The 13,688-nt window shown below is 41.8% G+C and overlaps 2 long non-coding RNA genes across 3 annotated transcripts; both read right to left on the bottom strand.

The window, feature by feature from the left end:
• Positions 1–5,666: 5,666 nt before the first annotated feature.
• Positions 5,667–7,408, bottom strand: LOC123467811. The gene is made up of 4 exons (XR_006641922.1): positions 7,285–7,408; positions 6,721–7,200; positions 6,557–6,654; positions 5,667–6,462 (listed from the first exon to the last, which is right to left on the bottom strand). It is a non-coding gene; the product is annotated as an uncharacterized LOC123467811 (long non-coding RNA).
• A 4,233-nt stretch (positions 7,409–11,641) lies between these two features.
• Positions 11,642–12,465, bottom strand: LOC116935861. Of its 2 annotated transcripts, none has more exons than XR_006641925.1 (4): positions 12,331–12,465; positions 12,223–12,276; positions 12,048–12,155; positions 11,642–11,846 (listed from the first exon to the last, which is right to left on the bottom strand). It is a non-coding gene; the product is annotated as an uncharacterized LOC116935861 (long non-coding RNA). The 2 variants fall into 2 exon arrangements; XR_006641924.1 differs by having other exon boundaries at positions 12,048–12,152.
• Positions 12,466–13,688: the final 1,223 nt, after the last annotated feature.

The raw sequence follows: 13,688 nt of genomic DNA, 5'->3' as shown, positions 1-13,688 counted from the left end.
GCCCCGAGTGAGGTTCGAACTCACGACCTCGAGATTATGAGACTCGCGCGCTGCCTACTGCGCTATCGAGGCATGTATATGTGTTCAACACATTCGATCGAGAAATAATCCTATGATACCGTGAAATTTCTACTACCTAAATGAATAAACAACTTAATTTGTCAGCACGCGCAACTAAAATCTGGTGATCTGTACCAAGAGTAGAAACTTCTTTAGTTTATGTGAAATAAATAAATGAATAATATGCTTTCAGTATTTGATGTCCAATTATTTTGTTAACACTGCTTAAACTCTGTGCGTTTTCCCTGAACGAAACCTGTTAGGTAGGTGGTGTTCTGCCATGTTAGGCCATCTTGTGAAGGACTCAGAAACCAAGCCATTAGCGCACTTGACATTCTACCGGTAGATGGCGTATCCAGAATATCACAATAGCAGACGGAAAACAACAATGTGACCGTGAGCCGAGAAGCAAACGCTGTTTTAAGGCTCGCCTCGTCTATCTTCTTACTCTGCCCCTTCTACCCCAACTGAAGTGGCAACCATGTCTACCATCCCTTTCCGCGAAGTCGTGGGGTGTATCATGTATGCTGCTCTCACTGTGCGGATTGACATTGCTTTTATAGCTGGCCAGCTAGCTCAACATGCCAGAACCCTGGTTTGGATCATTGGAAAGCCGCCCAGCGTGTGCTGAAGTATCTAGCTTCAACGCGCAATCATGGTCTATGCTTCGGCGGAAATGAAATCAAACAACATCTTAATCCGATACTCGGATGCTGACTACGCGGGTGATCCGGATACTCGCCGTTCCACTTCCGGCTACGTCTTCATCCTCAACGGAGGCGCAGTCACTTGGTCAAGCCGTAGACAACCTATTGTTGCATTATCAACTATGCAATCGGAATATATCGCCGCTAGCGACTCGACACGTGAAGCTGTATGGATACGTCGTCTAATTGACAATCTTGGATCAACTCAGATGAATCCCACCGCTTTACGCTGTGACAACGAAAGTGCCATAGGGTTGGCCTACAACCCACTGGCACACAAAGGATCGAAACATATCGAAGTAAGGTACCATTTTATTCGTGAACAGGTAACCAATAAAACGATTGAACTTGGCTATGTTAACACATGCAAACAAATTGCTGATGTCCTGACTAAAGCTGTTGATGGAGAGATTTTTGCTTCTTGTCTGAATGGTTTTGGTCTTGGAAAGGTTCCAGATATTATTGAGTAGTCTCCGTATTTGTTTGGATAATCACTGTTGTGTTTTTAAACTATCATTTGTCCGTTTACTATCTTTGAAATAGTACCAACTACTCATGTCCCCGTGTGGTGGTCCCCATGTGTTGTATTTTGTATGTTGGTTTTTAATGAGAGGGTGTGTTGTGATTCATTCTAAACACCAACAAGATACGCACAATCGAATGGTTGCGGAAACCAAGGGGGTTGCAGAACCAACTGTTTGTGATACAGCAAGACGAATGAAGAACGTCATCAACGCGAGAAGTTCGTCTGTATTAACCTAGCTCGACAAAAGTCTATCTGTTCTTTTTTTTCTTGGTTCTGTTGTGATTCATTCTAAACACCAACAAGATACGCACAATCGAATGGTTGCGGAAACCAAGGGGGTTGCAGAACCAACTGTTTGTGATACAGCAAGACGAATGAAGAACGTCATCAACGCGAGAAGTTCGTCTGTATTAACCTAGCTCGACAAAAGTCTATCTGTTCTTTTTCTTCTTGGTTCGTCGTTGCTTCGAGTAACAATACATGATCTATCAGTCCAGATCTAACAGAACTAATTGTGTGCATCTTATCTTATATTCAGCTTTATGTGTAAGTATTAATACGATTATCAATGCTATTAATACTATGTACATCGAATTGAAACATTGAGTAACTGACTGGAATATGATATGCTAACAGTTCTGCCATGTGAGGCCATCTTGTGAAGGACTCAGAAACCAAGCCATTAGCGCACTTGACATTCTACCGGTAGATGGCGTATCCAGAATGTCACAATAGCAGACGGAAAACAACAATGTGACCGTGAGCCGAGAAGCAAACGCGGTTTTCATAGTCTTCTTTTAGACCCGAACGTAGATAGACGTGTCGAAAAGTGCGCTAGATCTGCCCCGGGCAAGTGCCATATCACCCCCTTTGTGTCAACTTCCCCACCCCAAATCAATCACGCTTGCGTGGCGTGGTGACTCACGCCACGCAATGAGTCGCCCAAACCTCGCCAATAAATCCTTAATATCTAGTGCCATCCAAACAAGTGCAGCAATGGAGATCGAAGAAACCTCATTTAAACGCAAAACCAGTACTGAAACCCACAGCCCGCGTCCAGGCCCTCTGCGTTTCTCAGACCTATTCGATCAACCATGTAGCGGTGCACCGGTGATCATCCAATTTGTCAGCGAACCGAATTCCTTCACCCAACTTGGCATTTCCGAAAAAATTCTTTTCATGAGCGCGCTCACGGGCGCAGTTGGACAGGTGAAAGCGGGCACCAAATGGTCCCATAAAGGGGACCTGCATATTTAGCCATCCTCAGCAGGACAAAAAAGAAAACTTCTGGAATTAAAAATAGTTAGAGAGTGGCATATCCAGTGCACACTTACCATGTCAGAAGCCTCAGTAAGAGGCATAATCAGGAACGTGCCGCTAAAAGATTCAGAAGAAGACCTACTTAGCCTCCTAGTCGACCAAGGAGTCACGAAGGTCCAGAGATTCTCTTACATAGCGTCAGATGGCAGTAGACAACCCATGAAAACTGTCACGCTCTCTTTCAGCACACCATACTTACCGCATGAAGTCATTATGGCACATGAAATATTCCCTGTTAGACAATTTATACCGAGACCGGCACTGTGCCGCAAATGCTGGATCTTTGGCCACCCGGAGGAAACATGCAAAGCTACACCTTCATGCAAACAATGCTCACAACACCACCCCCTAACTAATGGCTGTCAAAACCCGCTAAAATGCCCCACCTGCTCAAAACCCGGACATGCAGCTGGAACCTCGGATTGCCCAAGATACAGCCACAGACAACAAGTTATTAAATTTGCATACGAGAACAAAATCCCAATCGCAGAAGCCGGCAAAATATTAAGCAACCAGAACTTCCCTAATCCACCACAACTACCAAAAATCTACCCGCCCACCAACAATAATGACGATATTGACGACCTTCGTCAACAAATCTCCCAACTCAAAACCCAAATTGAAATTATTACGCTACACCAGCCAACAACTACGGCAAGAATTGATGCGCTAGAAGCGACAGTGGATGACATTCAAGAAAAGATTGCCCCACTCACTAATCTGCCGCAGGCGCTTGATAAAATCAAGGTGGACATGACGTCAGGATTCGACTCCAACAATGCTCAACTAGCAGCAATAGCATCCCTGCTCCAAGGCATCCGCCCACCAGTCAAACCCCCTAACAAAACAGCAAGTAACTACTCTGACGAAAGGAACCGAAAATGACCAGGCCACTTAAAATCATCCAATGGAACGCCCGAAGCCTCTACAAATCAAAACTGCAAGAATTTAAATTCAACATAAGAACATCCAACCCACATATTGTATTGATTAGTGAAACCTTTTGGAGAGATGAATACATACCGAGATTTAGTGCTTATAACACCTTCTACGCAAATCGGATCACCCACGGCGGAGGCGTCGCTATCCTAGTAAAGAAGAATCTTCAAGCCACACCGATGACTCTCCCCCAAGCGGTTAACCTGGAAGCAGTAGGAATCTCCATCAAATTAAAGAACAACAAATTAATAAATATAGTATCGCTATACTGCCCTGACGGCAATAGAAACATCCACCAAGAGTTGTCAGACATCTTAAACTGTTCCAGCAACAGCTTTGTAATAGCAGGAGACCTAAATGCGCACTCTGATGTGTGGGAAGTCAACCATCAACAAAACAGATGCGGTATGGACGTTGCAGACTTACTTCTAAATGACGACAGACTGACCCTTAACACGCCACGGAACCTAGGAACCAGACCAAACCCAAACGGAAACCGCAGCTCCACTATAGATCTAACACTCAGCTCTCCAAACCTCACAAACCTAATCGACGTAAAAACCGGACCATACTGGGGAAGCGACCACCTCCCTGTGATCATCCAATTACACATCAACTCCTCCCCCTTACCATACAAAACGAACACTGGAAATTCAACATTCGTAAATGGGACGACTGGAATCAAGATATAGAGAGTACCGTTACACCAGAAACCATAACAACATCAAGTTCCCCCCAGCAGGCCTACAACAGTTTCTACGAATCCTTAATGGCTGCAACATCCAAACATTTCCCCCCGCAACTACAGAAAAAGAATCTAGCAAACCATGGTGGACCCCCCTATGTAAGAAAGTGACAAAAGAAGCCAGACAAGCATATAAGATATGGCGAACCACCCTACTCCCATCAGACAAAACAATACTCAACAGACTGGAAGCGGTTAGAAAAAGAACCGTACTAACAGCAAAGAACCTCTCTTGGAGTAACCACATCTTATCAATGGATAAGAATACATCTGCCTTCTGGCACTTTACAAAACAAATGATGAACCGACCATCAAACCCCCACGTCAACACACCCTTGTCCATGTCTAATGGGGTACCAACGAGCGATCCGGTGGAAAAGGTTTCAGTATTTCTGGACGAATTCTGTCCGATCGAAAGAGAGGAAAAGAAGGACGACCGTACTAAACTTTACGGGCAGAAGATACAAGATGCCATTGACAACAACCAAATGCATCCGCTCAACACGCCGATCTCAATAATTGAGCTCAACATAAGCCTCACAGGACTACCTAGCAAGGCCATGGGAAGAGACAGAGTCCACAATGAAATGCTAAAGAACCTCAGTGATAAGAACAAGAAAACACTATTAGAGCTCTTAAATATATCACTTACCACTGGATACCTACCCCCAGACTGGAAAAATGCCTCCGTGGTACCCATCCCGAAGCCAAACAAGCCGCCGAACCAACCGGAGTCGTACAGGCCAATATCCTTAACATCATGCCTCTGCAAAACCATGGAAAGAATTATTAACAACAGATTAAAATGGTACATCGAGAAAAATGGATTATTACCGAAGTACCAAACAGGTTTCAGAAATGGGTGCACCACCACCGACAACTTGCTACGTCTAGAAACTGCAATCAATGAAGGATTTAACATGAACAGAACGACAACAGCAGTATTCTTAGACTTAGCTAAGGCGTACGACAACACCTGGATCACGGAACTCCTATACAAACTGACTAAATGCAAGATTACAGGAGCAGCCCTAAGGTGGATCAAAAATTTCTTAACCGACAGAACCATCGCGGTTAAAGTCAGCAACACCCTATCAACGGAAAGAAAATTCAAAAGAGGGGTACCCCAGGGCTGCGTCCTCAGCCCACTACTCTTGAACTTAATGATGGCCGACTTCCCTCCGCCTAATAGAGGATGCGAGGTATCACTTTTCGCAGATGACATCGAGATCCACTCGACCGCAGACACTAAAGGGGAGACGGAAAGAATACTCCAACAATACCTCCAAAAAATAGAAGAATGGGCCAACACATGGAAACTAACATTCTCAGTCCCCAAGTGCGTAGCCGTCAACTTTACGAGAAAAAGACAGATGAAAGTGAACTCAACCTAACACTTAACAACATCCGCATTGCTGAAAAAAACAACTACAAGTTCTTGGGAGTCATATTTGATTCAAAGTTAAATTGGGATCCACACATTAACTACATCCACGCAAACCTATGCCGTCGATCGAATTGCATAAAATCCCTCACCCACGGAAAATCAACACTACAATTAAAACTGCTAGTAAGAATCTATGTCGCCCTAATCCGCAGTAAAATCGACTACGGATCCTTCATTCTCGCAACAATACCAAAAACAAGACTACTCAAACTGGAAACAACCCAAAATCAAATATTACGCACTATCCTAGGCTGCTTCAAATCTACACCAATCCCATTAATCCAAATGGAAACTGGTATCACATCCATCAGAGACAGATGGAACATGCTCGCTGCCAGATACCTGACAAAGTTAAGAAGCAAGCCATGGAACTCCGCATACCCTACAATGTACAAACTAGCAAAGGAAAAAGCCAACTGGAAAACAAGAAGCACACCAGCCACCTCACTACACCTCAACAACATGGGCCGGGACTTCTGCCTCCACTTACAGGAGCCAACTCATCAACCCTACGTAGACCCAATGGCACCATGGAAACTATTTGATATAAAGACAGACTTCTTACCTGTAACCAAGAGAACAGCGAGAAATAATGCAACTCTTGCCACAAATACATTCCTTGAAATCCAGAACCAAGAGCATCAAGACCATCTAGCCATATACACTGACGGGTCAACATGTAAGACTTCAAAGAAGACAACCTGTGCAGTGTACATACCTGAAACCCAAACAAAAGAATCATGGTTACTCCCACAGTTCACTAACAGCTTCAATGCAGAACTAGCTGCCATCAAACAAGCACTAACACTTACCTACACCCAAGACTGGAACGAGATAACTATTTACACAGACTCCATGGCTGCAATACAAGCAATAACTCACTTCAAATGGGCATCAAGCATCCACATCCCTGGAATAATCCAACAAATATGCAACTTTAGATCAGCAGGGACAAAGATAAACTTCTTCTGGTTACCAAGTCATGCCGGGATTAAAGGAAATTAAATTGCCGACCAGCTCGCAAACTCAAGAAGAAATGCAGACGACGGCAAGACGATGACACACACACCAAACACAGCAGAAATCCTCACGAAAATAAAAAACAACCATGACAAGATGGTATTTGAAAAAACAAAAAGAAATTCCACAAACGTAGCAGTAACGAATAGGATACGGATGGGGATCTATAGCTGGCATACTCACACAAACCAAGCCATACAATCTGCATTGTTGAGGTTACGAAGCGGGCACAACAAACTCAACGGCACAATCAGCAAGTGAGATATGGATATACAACCAGAATGCATGCACGGATGCCCAGAAAAAGAAAATACAGCACACGTCCTTTTACAATGTCCACACTACTCCGCAGCAAGACGGGAACTAAAGGACGCGATCGAAGTACTTAAGCTTCCCCTAGACGTACCAACACTTACCGGTATCAACTTCAGCATCCCTAAACACACTCAGGAAAAAATCACAAAAACACTCATTAAATTCATTACAAACACCAAGATCATCGAACGAATTTAACACTTACTTCTTACCACTGAAATACTCCCCCCATCCCCCAATTCTGTAAAAATTATGCAAACTGTAATAAACAAAGACGCCACGGTGTGTTAGGGCCCCTCAACAGGCGGCCAGTAAACTGTAACCAGTGGCAACCAGCCATGGCCAGTGGCAACTAGAAGTCAAAAAAAAAAAAAAACGCTGTTTTCATCTTTGCTGGTTTGCTACGATGACCGTTATTTTGAACCATTATTACCACCATATTACTTTATTAACCACTTTATTAACCACCATATTATTTTCGACCAAGATAAAAAAATTTTGAAAATTTGTCGGCTTCTTCATTTTTCGAGACATGGATACAGTGATTTTGGATCAAGGTAATGTAAGACTTATTTGAAAATATGTGGGTTTCATAATTTGTCGTCGCATGATCAAAGAAACTACGTGGTGTTAATGTATTGAAAAATATAGGCATGTATTACATAGCCCGGTTAGCTCAGTTGGTAGAGCGCGTGACTTTTAATCCTGAGGTCGAGGGTTCAAGTCCATAATCGGGCGAAATTTGAATAGTTTTCTTTCCAGCGAGTTCTCAATATCGGTGTTTTCGTTAAATTTGTATGTTATTGAAATCATCCGCTAACGCATTAGGGCTCAAGACCTCAACGTGGTGGAAGTAATCAGACGAGGTGACCGAGTGGTTAAGGTGATGGACTGCTAATCCATTGTGCATTGCACGCGTGTGTTCGAATCCCATCTTCGTCGGGAAACTTAATTTACAGGTCAATTTCGATGCCAAAGATGTTTGTCATAGTCAAGTGTACATTCTTGAGAAAACATTGATTGCTGCATTCAATTAAGAAAGCCTCATTTGTTATTAGTAATTCTATGGTGTTTGATCATACGTTAGCAGTGGTTCTATGGTGTAATGGTTAGCACTTCAGACTCTGACTCTGACAAACTGAGTTCAAATCTCGGTAGAACCTTTATTATCGTACCGTGGTACTTCTTGTTTTACATGCAGCATTTAGAAACCAACCAGCTCTTACAGAGATTGACTGTTAGTGGAAAAAATTTAGTTAGTTTTCTTAGTACTGCCCCGAGTGAGGTTCGAACTCACAACCTCGAGATTATGAGACTCGCGCGCTGCCTACTGCGCTATCGAGGCATGCGTATGTGTTCAACACATTCAATCGAGAAATAATCCTATGATACCGTGAACTTTCTACTACCTAAATGAATAAACAACTTAATTTGTCAGCACGCGCAACTAAAATCTGGTGATCTGTACCAAGAGTAGAAACTTCCATAGTTTATGTGAAATAAATAAATGAATAATATGCTTTCAGTATTTGATGTCCAATTATTTTGTTAACACGGTTTAAATTCTGTGCGTTTTCCCTGAACGAAACCTGTTAGGTAGGTGGTGTTCTGCCATGTTAGGCCATCTTGTGAAGGACTCAGAAACCAAGCCATTAGCGCACTTGACATTCTACCGGTAGATGGCGTATCCAGAATGTCACAATAGCAGACGGAAAACAACAATGTGACCGTGAGCCGAGAAGCAAACGCTGTTTTCATCTTTGCTGGTTTGCTACGATGACCGTTATTTTGAACCATTATTACCACCATATTACTTTATTAACCACTTTATTAACCACCATATTATTTTCGACCAAGATAAAAAAATTTTGAAAATTTGTCGGCTTCTTCATTTTTCGAGACATGGATACAGTGATTTTTTATCAAGGTAATGTAAGACTTATTTGAAAATATGTGGGTTTCAAAATTTGTCGTCGCATGATCAAAGAAACTACGTGGTGTTAATGTATTGAAAAATATAGGCATGTATTACATAGCCCGGTTAGCTCAGTTGGTAGAGCGCGGGACTTTTAATCCTGAGGTCTATGGTTCAAGTCCATAATCGGGCGTAACTTGAATAGTTTTCTTTCCAGCGAGTTCTCATTATCGGTGTTTTCGTTAAATTTGTATGTTATTGAAATCATCCGCTAACGCATTAGGCCTCAAGACCTCAACGTGGTGGAAGTAATCAGACGAGGTGACCGAGTGGTTAAGGTGATGGACTGCTAATCTATTGTGCATTGCACGCGTGGGTTCGAATCCCATCTTCGTCGGGAAACTTAAACTAGAGGTCAATTTCGATGCCAAAGATGTTTGTCATAGTCAAGTGTACAGTATCCTGCACAAAAATCCGAACACCGATTTAATTTTTTAAAGCCACCTGTTGGCGGGGTAAAGGGTTTTTGTTTGTTTTTCTTTAAGATGGAGGTCAGACGGGTTGATGGACACATAGGGCAGGGTTGGGTAAATCTAGATTTTTTTTTTATGCCTCAAGGTATTACGCTTTGAGGCAAGTAACAAGTCGGGACATTTTTGCAACCCCCAGGGTGATGTGTTTTTTTTAAACGACAGTTGGAAATGTTGGTTTTAGGCTGTGTAATATTCCTTACCCAAAATAAACTAGAGAGCTGCCTGTGCATATTTATGTCGATACCGTTGGCATATGTGTAGAGCCTCTGGATGCGACGCCGTAGATCCGTGTTCTATTCCCGATAAAGATTTGCGAAATATTTCGTATATTTATAATAATCTTCATTCGAATATGCCGATGATTGATTAATTATTTTAGAACGAAGTGAATTATTATTTTTAAGTTAAAAAACAAAAAAAGCACATATTGCTTGATGAAAACTTGTTTTATACATGAACGAGAATTTCTCGTAAGGTAACTACAATAATTCATCACCTCATTTGGAATCGAACACCGATCTCCAGCATCACATTCAGAAAGGCTACACCTACGCCATTGACGACGACGTAAACATTCACAGGCAGCTGGAACTTAAGCTAAATTGTTTCGGTAAGCAACATTTCCAAGCCCAAGCCCTAAATTTCCAACTGTCGTTAAAAAAAACACACCACCCTGGGGGTTGCAAAAATGTCCTGACCAGTAACTTGCCTTAAAGCGTAATACCTTAAGGCATTTTTTTTAGGTCTAGACTTACCCAACCCTGCCCTGTCGTGTCCATCTACCCTCCTTCTTAAAAAAAAACAAAAAACCCGCTACCCCGCCAATAGGTTGCTTTAAAAAATTAAATCGGTGTTCGGATTTTTGTGCAGGATACTGTACATTCTTGAGAAAACATTGATTGCTGCATTCAATTAAGAAAGCCTCATTTGTTATAATTAATTCTATGGTGTTTGATCATTCTTTAGCAGTGGTCCTATGGTGTAATGGTTAGCACTTCAGACTCTGACTCTGACAAACTGAGTTCAAATCTCGGAAGAACCTTTATTATCGTACCGTGGTACTTCTTGTTTTACATGCAGCATTTAGAAACCAACCAGCTCTTACAGAGATTGACTGTTAGTGGAAAAAATTTAGTTAGTTTTCTTAGTACTGCCCCGAGTGACGTTCGAACTCACGACCTCGAGATTATGAAACTTCTCCTTCCCACTTTTTCATTTTTGGCCAAATTTCAAATTTGGCTTAAAATACATGATTTAGATTCAGAATTGAATGAAAATCACGGAAATCAGGCTTATTTTTCTATTAGTCTTATAGTTTTTCATTTACATGTTAAAAACCATAAATGAAGTTGGTGCAATAACAGAACTGTTTCATTAATTTTTTAAACGGCTAGTCTAAAGAAAAACCAATGACTAAATCGAAATCAGCGTTCAATTTCGATTATGCCGTCTGATTTTTGGAGAATTTCAAGAGATGTCATTTTTGGCGGATTTTAACAAAACTGGAAAGGCTATACCCTTTCCACTTTTTCATTTTTGGCCAAATTTCAAATTTGGCATAAAATACATAATTTCGATTCAGAATTGAATGAAAATCACGAAAATCAGGTTTTTTCCTATTGGCCTTCCCACTTTTTCAATTTTTGCCAAATTTCAAATTTTGCTTAAAATACATGATTTCGATTCAGAATGGAATTAAAATCACGAAAATCATGTTTATTTTTCTATCAGTCTTTTAGTTTTTTATTTAAACGTTTAAAACCATAAATTAAGTTGGTGCGCCAACAGCACTGTTTTCGTTAATTTTTAAAACGGCTAGTTTAACGAGAAAACCAATGACTAAATCGAAATCAGCGTTCAATTTCGATTATGCCGTCTGATTTTGTGAGAATTTCATGAGGTGTCGTTTTTGGCCGATTTTGACAAAAGTGGGAAGGCGGGATGAAGGCGTTGATGATCAGCACACGCTTCATAGGACATGTATACGGAGTCTGTTTTGCCGGAAGAGCAAACGGTTTCCAAGATATTATGGCGAATTGGCGACCAGGCCGTACCCTATCGGGAACTTCCTGAACGGAGTGAGGGCCCCTAGTAATAAAAATTTAGCTAATATTAACATGCCATAGAGTTGTATGTTAAAGCAAACTGCAAACTAAAAATACTGTTGATATGTTTTTTTATGCCTATTTATGCAAACCAGCATTGTGTAGTTCAGGATAGAAGGGCAGAAATTCTCAATATTTTCCATTGGAATGTTTTCTCTGGGATTGGTGTATTCACGATGCACACTGTGTGTAAAGCTGCTGATAGTGACCATACCTGAAGAAACACATTAATAATGAAGGTGTGTGCAAAAGCAGAATCCTTGTGGTTTGCATGAAGAAATGGCAAATTTATATCTAGTCAAAGAAAAACCATGGATATAAATTTAAAAATAACAGTAATTAAAATGCAACATGTGATAAACAAAAGATACGCTCAAAAAGTCTAAACTATTCTCAGATAGAATGTGTTGTTTACCGCTGACTAATTATATTGTTGCAATTGCACTGTTTGTTTGTCTCGAGTCACATGTAACTCATTCCACGGTTGGAGATGCAAGATTAATTGTTGAAGGAAAAAATACTGCTAAAACAAAACAAAATCAAATTATTGAACATGTAAAACTAAACAAAAAAACTACTATGACTTTTACCTGTATGACGATGCTCGGCGATTCCTTCTTGAGGCACTCAAGGACTTCACCTAGCTGCCAACAAAGTGAGACATTATGGCATGACTAATTGGATAATGCCTTAAATACCTTTATTAATCAATACGCTCACCAACGGAGCTTTGTTATTGTGCAACGCTCATCGAGGTGCAAACACGCGTACACTTCCAACGTGCGTGTCAAGATCTCGTCAAGTTGTCATTCATTAACTATACAATGCTGATCAAAATCGGCCTAACAATCGATCGATAAATTCAATATGTTGTAGACTCCTCCTCCCTTGAAGGCGTCGTCTATCGAAATCGCTACATGGCAGTACAAGTTTTTTATTTATTTGCTAAATAAATGGACAACTATCGAAAAAGAGTTGTCTATTAAAAAGTGGATCAAACGGCGTTCCGTAGTTGCCCCTTTTTATGTAGACGACCATGATCGAAACAATGGAGCTCACACCGCCTGTGAAAAAACCTGTCCGTTGCCGGGCGACGCACAAAGCCTCGCCTTGAAAAATAACTTCGCGGCCTGATTTTTCCCTATCTTCATGACCGACGCGCCAGCTCTCTGAAAAAAAATCTCCAGAAATGTCGAGTCGCTCTTAGATTGCTCTGCATTCCTTTATTGTTGAGCCGATAATTGACAGGACCCCTTCGTTAATCTCCGCGTTATCTCCTCTACAACACTACGTCAAGTTTTGCGACGCAGCATCTAAAATAGGAAAACGTATAAAGGATACGTACGAGACCCTGAAATTGACTCGAGTTGGCTGACTAAACTGCTCCACACTCCTTCGTCGTTCAGCCGATAAAAACGGTGACTCGACCGGGAGCTGCTGCGTTATTTCCTCTACAAATGGAGACCAATCTCAGCGGCACAGCATCTAAAAAAAAAACGAACGAAAAATTAGTGCGGACACCCCTGAAATCGCCGCGCCATCAGAGCCATCTCTGGGGTAAAGTCTCAGAAAAAGTGTCGGTCGATCTACCGGTCGTTGTAGAAGGGTAAGGGTGCCTGTATCAGGGGGTTGGGAAATGCGAGTTTTGATAGAATCCCTATCGGGAAATTTACTTTAATTTAGTGTTCGTTTGTTACATTACACGTACGTAGTTACGTTACAAAGAAATTGCTAAAAATTAACATAACTTACAAACAATAGTAGCAGCAAGATCCGATATTCCAAAACTAGAAATTAAAAAATCATAAAATTAGCTCACAAATGGCTGAAATAACGTTCAACTAAATGGGAACGCGACATTGGACCCCCAACAGTGGCCCCGGAGGGTACCCCGACACCAGAACCCCCCCGACACCAGCCCCCGACAATAGCCACCCCCGACACCATCCCCCCGACAGTAGCCCCCCGACACCATCCCCCCCGACAGTAGCCCCCCGACACCAGTCCCACCCTGACATTGGCCCCCACCGTTTTTGCAGGGGGGCTACAGTCGGCG

This window comes from Daphnia magna, unplaced genomic scaffold (genome assembly GCF_020631705.1).
Source record: "Daphnia magna isolate NIES unplaced genomic scaffold, ASM2063170v1.1 Dm_contigs239, whole genome shotgun sequence".
NCBI classification, from domain to species: Eukaryota; Metazoa; Arthropoda; class Branchiopoda; order Diplostraca; family Daphniidae; genus Daphnia; species Daphnia magna.
Note: the sequence above shows the minus strand (reverse complement) of the source record. Positions and strands in the feature narration are given on the sequence as shown.